We start from the raw sequence: 14,161 nt of genomic DNA on the forward strand, positions 1-14,161 counted from the left end.
CTGTTGCAAAAGAGTAAAATCCCATGAGTGGAGGAGCTCCCTGGTCAGCCTCAGTAAGAAGCTGAGATCCCTTATAAGATCCTCCAAAGCTAGCTACGGGAAAAAAAAATCACCACTAAATCCAAGGACAACCACAAAGCATTCTATAGCTATGTCAAGAATCTAGATGGCAACACCCAGATCTGCTCTGAGTTGCAGCACAAAGGCACGAAAATTACAGAACCAACTGATATTGCCAACATTCTGGCAGATCGGTTCAGTGCTAACTTTACCCCCCTCTCACCCCCCAAAGGGCCCATATCTATACAGGAAGAATGCAGAGTCCCTGTAATCACAACTATGTAGGTAAAAGCTGCACTCTCTAAAGCCAAAAACACAGCATCCATGGGTCCGGACAACATCCCAGGCTGCGTTTTGCACGAACTTCAGAACGAACTGGCTCCCCACTTAAGCACCATGTTCAATAGCAGCCTCGCATCAGGCTTTGTGCCCACTGAATGACACACAGCAACAGTTATCCCACTCCACAAAGGGGGAGTCACCACTGATCCCGGGAACTATCGACCTATTAGCCTGAAGAGTCTGGTCTGCAAGGCCATGGAACATATCATCATGGAACTCATAAACAAAGACATTGGTAACCTCCAAACTCTGGATCCCACCCAGTTCAGGTTTGTGAAAGGCAGATCATGCCTCCTGAACCTGATCAACTTCTTTGAGGCAGTCACCAAAGCCATGGATGAGGGTAAGGTGGTTCACACAGCCTATCTTGACCTCGCCAAGGCTTTCAACACCATCCCCCATTCTGGAATTATAGCTAAACTCACTAAACTAGGTATAAATCCCTATGTCACAAGATGGGTTGCCAACTTGCTCACTGACAGAACCCACAATGTAAAAGTTGCAGACTCCAAATCTGACCTCAAGGCAGTGACAAGTGGAGTGCCACAGGGTTCCGTTCTGGGACCTCTCCTGTTTGGTATCTGCTTCTCTGAAGTACAGGCTAACACAGAAGGCCTCTGGCCGATGAAGTTTGCAGATGACTGCAAACTAGGAGCCATAGTCAAGTCCCCAAATCATGTGGACATCCTACAGAAGGTCCTCACTGAGACAGATGCCTGGTGTCAGAGCCATGGCCTCAAGCTCAATGCCAAAAAGTGGAGTGTCATCCCCTTTGGTAAAAACTCTGTACCCATGAACTACCACATAGGCAGCAATCTACTTAACACCGCATGCATGATAAGAGACCTTGGGGCCCAGGTAGACAGTAGTCTCTCCTTTGATAGTCACATCACTAGTAGTCCAGGAAGTCCTTCTACGTGGCACACCTCATCATAAAAGGGTTCTCATCCAGGAAAAAAGAGGTCATGGTTCCCCTCTACTCGTCACTCATTAGACCCATTATAGAGTACAATGCCCCTTTTGGAATGTACCTCACAAGACATATGCAGCAGCTGGAAAGGCCACAGAAGTACCTCACAAAGAGGATTACTGGCCTCAAACAAATGCCCTACACTGACTGCCTCAAAAAACTCCTGCTTTACTCCGTAGCATATCACCTACTCCGAGGTGATCTCTCCCTAACATATAAAGCTATGTCAAACCCAGAGCTGTTGGATATGCTACACCTAAAGAAATTCCAATCCCTTCAAGCTACATGCTCTAGGGACCTAAACCTTGTCACCACAATAAACAGGACACGCTGGAGGGATAGATTCCTGTCCCAGAGACTTTCTGGAACAAGCTACCCATCTATGTCAAGCAAAGTTCTTCATTAGCACTCTTCAAGAAAAATCTTGATGAGTGGATGGGAAATAGGATATACACCCCAGGGATCACTTCTGTGTCTCTGCTGGACAGTGGCACAGGAAAATAACTTTCTTGGGTGGCGTAAGCTATGGTACCTTGCTGACTAGGCTTACATAGGCCCTTGGGCCGATAGCCTAATACCTACCTATGAACCTGTGAACCTATAAGTGCATGGATGGAAATGCAGTTCCTTGATGGTGCTACTGGACCCACTTTCCATGACACCATGAGGGGTTCAGCAGTCTTAGTGGATCTCAGAGTTGAAAGACCACTCCTTTTGGTCAGTAGAAGCTGAAGTGGTTAAGATAACCTAGTAAGGATGTCCTCTGGTGTCAGCTGTTGGAGATATAAGAGTCATGGCCCACTAAAAAGAACCCTTTTGCAGCAGATTCAGAATTCTCTGTAAACATTCTAATTCACAGATTGCTCTGGAGTGCATAGAGTCTATAACAATTCCATAAGATCAGGTGAGAAAAAGGAAAGTCCAGCCTGCCCTGTTTAGCTAGCTAGAACTGCAACTCTAACCAGGATTTAACAGTTCAGAAAATAAATGTGTCTGTAGACAGAATGAACAAAGAGAAAACAAACATGAAAAAAATGTAGAAAATGAAAAACATCTGGACCTCCCCTGCTGAATGTGGTCTAAGTGCAGTATTTTACACTGGAGTTATTTTCATTATCAGCAACTTCTTACAATGGAACGTCTGCATCCTAATTTGTAGTGTACTCACAAAGAATAGCCGATTTCTGAATCATACACTTCACTCACAAAAGACACATTTTAATAGTACAAATACAATGCAGTAACATCCAGCTATCTAGCTTTCTATAGTTGTAAAAGTTAAAAATAAATGTCCCACTGATACAGGAGCAGTTTGGTCAGCAGTCTCAGTGTCAAAGAATTAGCCAAGGAAAACATGACTTGTTGGCCACACTTTGCAGCTCTCTTGTCCTGGAGAAAGACAGATGGTTAAAAATGTCGCACTAATATTAAAAAGCAAATAATACCCAGAAAGACCTCAGTGTCTTTACTATGTAATACATTGTCTCCTTTGAAGAAGACCCATGAAATATATGCAAATGACCATTCAGGACATTAAAGTGCATACACATTCCATGGACCTGTTCAAAGAAGGTTTAAGGTATTTCATTGTGAAAAATCTGTTTTATTTGGGTTTTTTTCAAATTGTTGACCAGAAGAAAGGGGACTGTAGGGCCTTTGAGAGTATTCCACCTAGGAGAGGGTGGTAGTATGATACTCTGTGAAAAAATGTAAAGAATACCATGACAGCAAACTTGCTAGTTGTAAAAGGCCACAATGTGCATCTATGTGGTTAGAACCATTTGCATACAAAAAACTGTATTGCAATTCACATTGCTTTAAGTAGTATGCTTATCTGTGCCAATAGATATAGTATCCATTTCTAGAGGACTTTGTTAATTGACCAGACAGCAACTGCTTCCGATATATTTTCATATGTTGGATGTTGTCCCACAAGGAAAATAGCTGCCTGGCAAATGTAATAGGTAGGATATGGAGAGGTCATGCCTGTTAAATTTGGTCAACTTCTTGGAGACAGTCACCAAGGCCATAGACAAGGGGAAGATGGTGCACACCACCTACCCTGACCTGGCCAAAGCCTTCGATACCATTCCCCACTCAGGTATAATAGATAAACTCTCTCAACTAGGCATCAATCCATATGTTACCATATGGGTAGCAAACTGGTTCATTGATAGAACCCACCTAGTCAAAATAGGGGAAGCCACCTCAAGTAGTAGACCTGTAACAAGCTCTGTACCCCAGGGATCAGTCTTGGGGCCTCTGCTGTTTGGGATATACTTCTCAGAGGTGCAGGTCAAATCTTCTGGGCAATGGCAGACCAATTTGCAGATGACTGCAAGCTGGGTGCTGTCATCAATTCCCCTAGTGATGTCAACATCCTTCAAGAGGGTCTCATCCAAACAAATGACTGGTGCCATAAAATTGGCCTCAAACTGAATGCCAAAAAATGCATCATCATCCCTTTTGGAGAGAGTGACGTTCCCATGAATTATCACATTGATAATAAGGTCCTAAGCATGCAATCAGTTGTGAGGGACTTGGGCACCCTGTTTGATAGCAAACTGACTTTTGTCCACCATATTGCCTCCATTGTACGGAAAGCTTTCTACTTGGCCCACCTCACTAGTAAGGATATCTCATCCAGGGACAAGGTGTTCATAACATCCCTGTATTCTTCTCTTATAAGACCCATTATTGAGTACAATGGACCTTTCGGCATGTACCTCACAAAGCATATGCAGCAGCTGGAGAGACCACAGAGGTTCCTCACCCGGAGAATCCAGGGCCTTAAACATCTACCCTACGCAGCTAGACTGAAAGCCCTGTCCCTCTACTCAGTCTCGTACAAACTCATCAGAGGTGACCCCTGTCTGGCCTACAAAGCAATCTCAGACCATGCCCTGATGGGACTGCTAAATATCCTCAAGTCAAGCTCCACTCGAGTAACCTGCATGCGTTACCTCAACCTGGTCTGTGACATCAATAGGACTTGTTGGTGGGACAGGTTTGTGCCCCAGAGACACCCCCCTTTTGCGGAATAGACTCCCTCTCCACGTAAAGCAGAGTACCTCATTAACCCTTTTTAAGAGCAACCTGGATAACTGGATGGGGAACAGAAAATACACCCCTGGGATTGCACCTGTGTCCCTGCTGGACAGTGGCATAGGGTGCTGGCTTGTTGGAACATGGGCTAAATTCTTGGCTAGGCTTGTAAGGGCATCAGGGCCAATAACCTAGTAACCTCCTATGATCCTATGATATTCAAGAAACTACTTACATTATGAAGAACTGTCCCTAATAGATAGATAGACAGACAGAAAGACAGAGATAGAGATGTACAAATATATAATTTATTTATTTATATATGTATGTAAGTATTTATTTTTTCATGCTTTGATTATCAGGGCATTCAAACTGGACTGTAGCTCAGTTCAATCCAAGTTTGGAAGCAAAATCTCCAGCACAGAACAGCATTCAACACAGCAGTATAAGAAAGCTGAGTAATAACAAACTATGAAAGAAAAGCTCAAATATGTCGCCAAAATACAACAAATAGAACACTGAATATAACAAATGTTCAATAAGCTGATAACTTATTGCTGCTATTATTATTATTATTATTATTATTATTATTATTAAACAAAATTGTGATGAGAAGGCTTTTGATAGTATAATGCAATTTAAATTTTCAATTTAAAATTGAAGCTAATCGTACCAACTACAAATTGTTTTGTAGGTTCTAATTCACAGGGAGTAGTAACAAACAGAAGGCCACATATAATTTGAAAGTACATAGATCCATAAAGAAGACAGTAACATAATCATAAAAGTAGATCTAATTACCAGACTATGCTGACATTTACCAGCAGCATTGAAAGCACCTGCACTGATGAAAGAGGCGGCTTACATAATGCAGTTGTTATTCATTCCAACTACAGATTGCTGCTAAGAGGGGACTTGACTATACCTTTTTTCTCATGCTGTTCTATCATGTTATGGGTGGCACATTGGTGCAGCAGATAGCATTGTCACCTCACAGCAAGAGCTTCACTGGTTCAATTCTTGGCTGCAGTGCCCTCTGTGCAGAGTCTGCACCCCCCCTGTGTTTGCATGGGTTTTCTGCATGTGCTCTTGTTTCTTCAACATTCCAAAGCCATGCAGTACGTGAACTGGACACTCTAAATTGGCCATAAAACTGAGCATGCATGTGAGTGTGCAGTGTGGAAGAAAAGCTGTGGCAAGGCTAGCCACCTGGTGATGTAAACATTGTCTCTAGATGATTGTCACTGTTAAACTGGCATCTTGACCCCATGTGCAAGAATAGGAAAAAAGGTTATATATGGGTGAATACATTTTATCATGTTATGTCCGAGGGTTGTTTACTTAACTGACTGCTGCTTTGGTGTATGGAAGGGGATCACAGTTGCAGGAAGAAACAGTGAAAGGGAAAAAATACACTTAAAAGTGCATCTTGCTGTTTCTTCTAGTCACTGTAATCGTGAAGTCAGCATATGTAAATAAGGGGCTATGGGGGGAATAGAGAGGCCTCAGCCAAAGTGCTTTTTGTCACTTTTCTAATGTATTGTGTTTCAGTTGTTTTTAATAGGAGCACTTGTGCTTTTGCACTAATATTGCTTTTTATTTTAGACATTTTATGAGTAATGTAGTCTTGAGGAAACACTTGGGAAGACCACCTCCACTGGTTCAGAGGGCTAAAGTCTTTACTATATGCTATGTGACCCCATTTAAACTAGTTGCTAAGCTGCAGGAGGAGCTGGATAGGAAGGAGACAGCCAGCACCCTCTTTCCTCTCTCTCTGTTTCTGGGTAGAGGACTGAGAAGCACTTGTCCTAAGTGTGAACTCTTAATATAATCCCCCATGCAGGTACATTGTTTTTAATGGAGAAAGTGCCTCTTACAAAACTGCAGAACATTGCCCTTACATACACCCACTGAACACAACCATTTGTTCCATAAGCAGTTATATGCAGTAGAAATAATTTAGGGGATTAAAAGTAACTACTCTGTGTTTAACTGGAACTTAGTATAATGCAATGTAAGCAAATGCAGCTTTGCTCCCTGGGCCTCAGCTGAAAATGGGTATTACCCAGTCGGACTTTCCCAGTAAACAAAGACAAATGAATAAATAACTAAATAAATAAAATAACACCCCCAACATAATTTCCTCGAGACTGATAATGACTCGCTCACAATGCTTGACCCTCAAGCTAAGGAGTTAAGAATGGATTATAGGGCTTTTGCCACCAAGCAAATAATGAGCTGAATGAGCAGGAGAAGGTTGTGGTGTTTATCTGAAGTCATGGGAGCAAATAAAGTATACAGGATGTGTGGCTGCTTCAAAACAAATTGGCTGCATGTACTTTTTTATTGCGTGCGCAATGAGATTCCATTTCACCTTCACACATTTTTTAGAAAATAGTATCGTCAGATGAGTTACAACATCTGAATCAATATTTAGGAAATTGTCAGCTGATCTCTGATTCATAGGAGGGTAACACCATTCAGTGAAATAATGGGGTGATTTAAGATGTAAAATCTAACATGCATTCTTCGGAAGATGGTAGTCCAGTTTAGGCTTAATGTATGAGTATTAAGATGGTCTCAGTATGCAATCTGTAGATGAGTTTGACAAATTTATAGTAGATTCACTCTACCTTATCTAAAACCGTAGAAAGACCAGTACAGATAACACAGATAAAAACAGCCTAGAGGACACAACAGAAGATATGAATATGATCTTTTTTACTTGTTTGTTTGTTTTTCTCCCCATGAAATTGCAGTTACAGTCCTTGGAACTGCATCATACACTTTTAAATAGGTCCCAGTTATTGCAGTTTGTTTGGAGAGTTCTGCTGTTTGCCATTGGTCATTTGATTAATGCGCAGTATCTCAACCCTGAAAGACCACCAGTGTCATGTCATGGTGGACAGACTTGGAGAAGAGTGAGAGGGTGAATGCTGTGTTCTTCTCATGTTTTCCTCTTCTAGATCGTCAAGCTCAGAATTTATATTTATATATATAGTTTGGGGTGTGGGGGGCTTGTCCTCATGTTGCGTGTAATTCTTTGTGTTTTACAACCTTCAGAATGTTACTGTTTTCTGTTTAACTACAGACCTCCAAAGGTTTTAAACATTTTTGGTTCATATTATCACCTTTTAATTAAATGAGATGCAATGATATGCAGTGGACCTATTGGTTGTAAGAATGATATTGTCACAGGTGTTTGTTTTAATAGCGAGTTTCAGTGAGTGGTTATTTCTGTAGTGGTTATTGTACCAAGCTATGCAGTTGCATTTACTCATATTAAGTATGAGATGTGCGTCACAAAGCTTCTTTTCAAAAATTAAGAAAATTTATTGTAGTATTTTTTTCCTGATGTGTTTGGTCTGAACATAGTAGCACTTTCTCTGTATGCTGAGATATTACAAATACCAACCGTGGTCATGCAGCAAATTTAAATATAGATTGTAGAGCAATATCCCTCTCAGTGGGCAGCTTTTCCATGCCTAAATTCAGTGGAACATTCTTTACCCAATCTGTCTTGTTAGATGTATTTGGGAGCCAGTCCACTGTCTCATTTGGCATTCCTAATGTAGATGAGCTATTTATATAGCTTGACTGTCTTTTACTACTGAATGCCTCAGTCTCATCAAGGAAGAGGCCAGACATCACTTGACCATTGTTAAGTTCAGATATTTCCAGTATTAACAGAACAGTCCCTATGAAAGGCATGCTGTCAATTTTTCAGAGAATTTTGGAATCTAATAATTGTCCTCAGTTTCAGGTAAGCAGACAGTTCCAGTATTTTTGCTATAGTGTTTACTATGTCAATTGGAAGGAAGTTGGTTAATTTTACTGCTGTACCTTCTTCGTTAATGAGTATTATGTGACATGCCTTACAGATAGGGGAACTAGACCTTCTCTGATGCTTCTATTTATGAGGGTGGTAATGCTGATGGTAAGGGAGAAAGCACTGAGTATTATAATTTTGAGAGTAGGCTATCTGATCCTATAGGTTCATAGGTAGGTACCAGGCTATCTGCCCGAGGGCATTTATAAGCCTAGCCAGAGTGTGTCATCTATTGCTGCCCCTTTGATTAATTAACTGATTCTCTGTCAAGCAGAACCAATGAAGTGATCCCAGGGGTGTATTTACTGTTACCCATCCACTCGTCAAGGTTTCTCTTGAAGAGTGTTAGCGAAGGGCTCTGCCTTATATTCAACTGGACGTATAAGATAATTTAAGTACCTTTATCTGCTCTTTTTTTTTAAAAAAAATACAGTATTTAATTTGAGTGTTGAAGGAATTTTTATCTGAAGTTATTCTGCTCTTCAGTAACTTGAACTGAAGCTAGTGTTGGCTGAATTTTGTTATTTGCTAGTAATTACAGGTGTGGGGGTAGCCACATTCTTTGATTTCCTGTCCTTGCATATTTAAACAGGTGCATGTGAAATAATTCCTGCTTTAAAACTTCAGCTTGGCCAGCTAAGAACTTGGTTATATTCAACTGGACATATAAGAGAATTTAAGTACCTTTATCTGCTCTTTTTTTTTTTAAAATACAGTATTTAATTTGAGTGTTGAAGGAATTTTTATCTGAAGTTATTCTGCTCTTCAGTAACTTGAACTGAAGCTAGTGTTGGCTGAATTTTGTTATTTGCTAGTAATTACAGGTGTGGGGGTAGCCACATTCTTTGATTTCCTGTCCTTGCATATTTAAACTGGTGCATGTGAAATAATTCCTGCTTTAAAACTTCAGCTTGGCCAGCTAAGAACTTGGTTATATTCAACTGGACGTATAAGAGAATTTAAGTACCTTTATCTGCTCTTTTTTTTTAAATACAGTATTTAATTTGAGTGTTGAAGGAATTTTTATCTGAAGTTATTCTGCTCTTCAGTAACTTGAACTGAAGCTAGTGTTGGCTGAATTTTGTTATTTGCTAGTAATTACAGGTGTGGGGTAGCCACATTCTTTGATTTCCTGTCCTTGCATATTTAAACTGGTGCATGTGAAATAATTCCTGCTTTAAAACTTCAGCTTGGCCAGCTAAGAACTTGGTTATATTCAACTGGACGTATAAGAGAATTTAAGTACCTTTATCTGCTCTTTTTTAAAAAAAAAATACAGTATTTAATTTGAGTGTTGAAGGAATTTTTATCTGAAGTTATTCTGCTCTTCAGTAACTTGAACTGAAGCTAGTGTTGGCTGAATTTTGTTATTTGCTAGTAATTACAGGTGTGGGGGTAGCCACATTCTTTGATTTCCTGTCCTTGCATATTTAAACTGGTGCATGTGAAATAATTCCTGCTTTAAAACTTCAGCTTGGCCAGCTAAGAACTTGGTTATATTCAACTGGACGTATAAGAGAATTTAAGTACCTTTATCTGCTCTTTTTTTTTTTAAATACAGTATTTAATTTGAGTGTTGAAGGAATTTTTATCTGAAGTTATTCTGCTCTTCAGTAACTTGAACTGAAGCTAGTGTTGGCTGAATTTTGTTATTTGCTAGTAATTACAGGTGTGGGGGTAGCCACATTCTTTGATTTCCTGTCCTTGCATATTTAAACTGGTGCATGTGAAATAATTCCTGCTTTAAAACTTCAGCTTGGCCAGCTAAGAACTTGGTTATATTCAACTGGACGTATAAGAGAATTTAAGTACCTTTATCTGCTCTTTTTTTAAATACAGTATTTAATTTGAGTGTTGAAGGAATTTTTATCTGAAGTTATTCTGCTCTTCAGTAACTTGAACTGAAGCTAGTGTTGGCTGAATTTTGTTATTTGCTAGTAATTACAGGTGTGGGGGTAGCCACATTCTTTGATTTCCTGTCCTTGCATATTTAAACTGGTGCATGTGAAATAATTCCTGCTTTAAAACTTCAGCTTGGCCAGCTAAGAACTTGGTTATATTCAACTGGACGTATAAGAGAATTTAAGTACCTTTATCTGCTCCTTTTTTTAAAAAAATACAGTATTTAATTTGAGTGTTGAAGGAATTTTTATCTGAAGTTATTCTGCTCTTCAGTAACTTGAACTGAAGCTAGTGTTGGCTGAATTTTGTTATTTGCTAGTAATTACAGGTGTGGGGGTAGCCACATTCTTTGATTTCCTGTCCTTGCATATTTAAACTGGTGCATGTGAAATAATTCCTGCTTTAAAACTTCAGCTTGGCCAGCTAAGAACTTGGTTATATTCAACTGGACGTATAAGAGAATTTAAGTACCTTTATCTGCTCTTTTTTTTTAAAAAATACAGTATTTAATTTGAGTGTTGAAGGAATTTTTATCTGAAGTTATTCTGCTCTTCAGTAACTTGAACTGAAGCTAGTGTTGGCTGAATTTTGTTATTTGCTAGTAATTACAGGTGTGGGGGTAGCCGCATTCTTTGATTTCCTGTCCTTGCATATTTAAACTGGTGCATGTGAAATAATTCCTGCTTTAAAACTTCAGCTTGGCCAGCTAAGAACTTGGTTATATTCAACTGGACGTATAAGAGAATTTAAGTACCTTTATCTGCTCTTTTTTTTTAAAAATACAGTATTTAATTTGAGTGTTGAAGGAATTTTTATCTGAAGTTATTCTGCTCTTCAGTAACTTGAACTGAAGCTAGTGTTGGCTGAATTTTGTTATTTGCTAGTAATTACAGGTGTGGGGTAGCCACATTCTTTGATTTCCTGTCCTTGCATATTTAAACTGGTGCATGTGAAATAATTCCTGCTTTAAAACTTCAGCTTGGCCAACTAAGAACTTGGTTATATTCAACTGGACGTATAAGAGAATTTAAGTACCTTTATCTGCTCTTTTTTTTTAAAATACAGTATTTAATTTGAGTGTTGAAGGAATTTTTATCTGAAGTTATTCTGCTCTTCAGTAACTTGAACTGAAGCTAGTGTTGGCTGAATTTTGTTATTTGCTAGTAATTACAGGTGTGGGGGTAGCCACATTCTTTGATTTCCTGTCCTTGCATATTTAAACTGGTGCATGTGAAATAATTCCTGCTTTAAAACTTCAGCTTGGCCAGCTAAGAACTTGGTTATATTCAACTGGACGTATAAGAGAATTTAAGTACCTTTATCTGCTCTTTTTTTTTAAAAATACAGTATTTAATTTGAGTGTTGAAGGAATTTTTATCTGAAGTTATTCTGCTCTTCAGTAACTTGAACTGAAGCTAGTGTTGGCTGAATTTTGTTATTTGCTAGTAATTACAGGTGTGGGGGTAGCCACATTCTTTGATTTCCTGTCCTTGCATATTTAAACTGGTGCATGTGAAATAATTCCTGCTTTAAAACTTCAGCTTGGCCAGCTAAGAACTTGGTTATATTCAACTGGACGTATAAGAGAATTTAAGTACCTTTATCTGCTCTTTTTTTTTTAAAATACAGTATTTAATTTGAGTGTTGAAGGAATTTTTATCTGAAGTTATTCTGCTCTTCAGTTATTCCCACCCACCCGCCGTGTTTTTGTTTTGATGTTAATCTTAGTGGCATTGAAACTGCCCACCCCTCAGCCTGCCTCTGGGCCCATCTCATTTGCTCACTCAACTGAGTGCAGTGAGATCTTATTCTGATTTCAGGCACTCCTACTGTGTACAAAGAGAGCATCTGGGAAATAGAAAAAAAAATTAAGCTTATTTCCTGCCTTTCTTGTTAAGTGGTACAGACTATTTGTAGGCTTCTGAGCCCCCAAGCCCTTCTGTGTTTGAGGGAAGCCTTCTAGCTTGTTTTTTTTTCTTATAACTAGCCAGTTTTCTAGTTTCAGCACTCAAATCTGTTTCTTTGATCTCAGCACTTGTTCAGAAAAAAAAAAAAAATTTTCATCTGCTTTTACTGTACTTGTGTTTTTACCTACTTCTTTTTACTTTTGCATCATCTTAAAATACTCAATTGTATTTATTACTGCTTGGTGTAACTCATTCTAAGCCTTTTGATCTAAACACTTGGGCTTCGGACCAGTTAGTTGTTTTGCACTGAGAGGGTTTGTGGTCTGCACTGTTGTGGCAGAACAGGTAGCTTACATCCTTCTAGGTTGAGAACTGCTGATTGAGGGCTCAGTGTCTGTTATTCTAAAAGTGTATTAATTCTGGTTTAAGCACTTGGGCTTTCAAGCCAGTTATTTTACATTAAGAGGGTTCGTGGTCTGCACTCTTGTGGGAGGAGAGGCTGGACTCTGCCCTTCTGAGCTGGAAATTTCTGGTTAAAGGCTTATAGTGCATGCATATCTGAACTGTTTCTTACTGAAGTTGGTGCACCTTGTTTGCTGTGGCATAGACTGGATTCGGGCCTGCTGGATCTAGCTTTGTTTGTGTAACTTGAGCACTAATCCAGACATTCTCTAAAGTATTCAATGGTATTTATTACTGCTTGGTTGTAACTTGATTAAAGTGTAGCTATCATTCAAGTCTTTTGGATTAAGCACTTGGGCTTCAGACCAGTTGTTTTACATTAGGAAGGTTTGTGGCAAGCACTGTGGTGGCAGGACAGGTAGCTTTCATCCTTCTAAGTTGGGAACTGCTGATTGAGAGCCCAGTGTCCAAGTGTATTAGTTCTGGTTTAGGCACTTGGGCTTCAGGCCAGTTATTTTACATTAAGAAGGTTTGTGGTCTGCACTCTTGTGGGAGAAGAGGCTGGACTCTGCCCTTCTGAGCTGGGAATTTCTGGTTAAAGGTTTATAGTGCCTGAATATTTGAACTGTATCTTACTGAAATTGGTTCACCTTGTTTGCTCTAGCATAGACTAGATCCAGGCCTGCTGAATCTAGCTTTGTTTATATGCTTGTTGTTTGTTTGCTTGTTATTTCCCTGGAAGCTAATTCCACCTAATACGCAACTTCTCAGCGCTTCTGTGGATCACTAGTGATATCTGCATTGCTTACTGTACTTATTTCCTTGTTTCACTTGAAAGAAAGTTACTGTTTGTCGTGTTTGCATTTAGTTACTTGTAACACATTGCACTCAAGTTACCTGGCACTTGCTCACTAAAGCAATTATATAAGTCAGCACTAAAATTAAAAGCACTACACCCTCACTCCCCACTGGCCCTTGTTTTCAATTAAGGAATTCCCAATATTATTCTAGCATGTCCAAAGGTCAGTTGTCAATCTTCTCTCCGGTCCAGCTGGTGAATCTGGGAATCTTGAGGCAATGTTATAACTGCCTCATGTACACAGACAACCCTCTCCTCCTCCCACATAACACAAATACTTGCGAGAGATGCAGCTATTTAGCCAAACTGGAGGCTGAGCTCTCTCAACTCAGGACTGGCAAGACCAGACAGGAGGAGAAGGCAACTACACACACCACAAAACCAGCCTCACATAATGCTACCACTCCACTGAATCAAACACATAAACACAAAAAGACATACTCGGAGGCTCTGAGTAAAAATTTACCTAAACAGCAGAGGCCTCCAATGCAGACACCCAAACAACTGCTACCTCAAGACACCCCACAAGCAACACATAAACCACAAAAGCAGTGTGCAAAGCAGTCACAGCCCTTAAGGCCAAATACAACACCAAACATACTTGTCATAGGTGACTCCATAGTCAGACACACTGCCGTCCCACTCACCAGGCTGAACAAGGAGAGGGTCACAGTAAGCTGCCTATCGGGCTAGAATCCGCCACATAACACAAGCACTCGGGTCACTCCACGGCAAGTACAAATATGACACAGTCATTGTCCATGCTGGTGTGAGCGACCTGAGACGTACCTCCCTGGACTACATGAAAAGAGACATAGAGGAGCTCTCTGATTATGTAGCCCAGG

Source organism: Protopterus annectens, chromosome 1.part1 (assembly GCF_019279795.1).
Source record: "Protopterus annectens isolate FY-2018-M chromosome 1.part1, PAN1.0, whole genome shotgun sequence".
Lineage (NCBI taxonomy): Eukaryota > Metazoa > Chordata > Ceratodontiformes > Protopteridae > Protopterus > Protopterus annectens.